At 43.8% G+C, this 742-nt stretch overlaps 1 protein-coding gene across 1 annotated transcript in view; it reads left to right on the top strand.

Moving 5' to 3' along the window:
- Positions 1 to 742, top strand: part of LOC119591164 — a 40,046-nt gene that overhangs the window by 430 nt on the left and 38,874 nt on the right. The window lies entirely within an intron of this gene.

Raw genomic sequence — 742 nt, 5'->3', positions numbered from 1 at the left:
TTTCATGCTTCCTCTTCCTCTCCTCTATCTTGTTTCCCCGCTTCTTCCCCTCTGTATATTCCCTTTTCTTCCCCTCACCTCCTATCACCACTTTCTTCCAAAGGACTGGTTTTTCTCCCTGTTTTCCCTTTCCTCATCTTTCTCCAATCTGTTCTTCTTCCCCCTTTTTCTCTGTTCCCTTTTTTCCTCTTCTCTCCTTATTTTATTTCTCTATTCTCTTTATTTCTTCGTCTTTTTCTTCTACTTCTTCCTTCTTTTCTCCTCCACTCCCTTTCTACTCCCTCTTATCTTATTTTTCTTCCCTATCTTCTCCCTCTCTTCCACTCTCCTTCTCCCCTTTCTCCTCCTCCGCTGCTCTCTCTCTCTCTCTTTCTCTTTCCTTTCTGTTCTCATTTCAACCTCTCTCACTCTTCTCCTTCTGTTTCCTCCTTCACTCTCCCTCCCTCATTTATCTCCTCCCTTTTCTCCTTCCACTCCTTTCTTCTCATTTCTCTCCTCCCTTTACCCTTCCTCTCCTTCTTTTCACTTTTCCTTTCTCTCCTCCCATTTCTCTCCTTCTTTCTTCGCTCTTTTCCCTTCTCCTTTCTCTCCTCCCATTTCTCTCCTTCTTTCTTCGCTCTTCGCTCACTCTTCCCCCTCCATTAGAGTCACCAATCAGCATACTGTCATAAATCATCACCTTTTTTCACCGCTTACGCTAACCATTATATATCACCTGCGTAGAGTTGAAAAATGCGAGGTG

This window comes from Penaeus monodon, chromosome 28 (assembly GCF_015228065.2).
Source record: "Penaeus monodon isolate SGIC_2016 chromosome 28, NSTDA_Pmon_1, whole genome shotgun sequence".
Classification (NCBI taxonomy): Eukaryota; Metazoa; Arthropoda; class Malacostraca; order Decapoda; family Penaeidae; genus Penaeus; species Penaeus monodon.
This window is presented reverse-complemented; position numbering and strand designations above follow the sequence as displayed.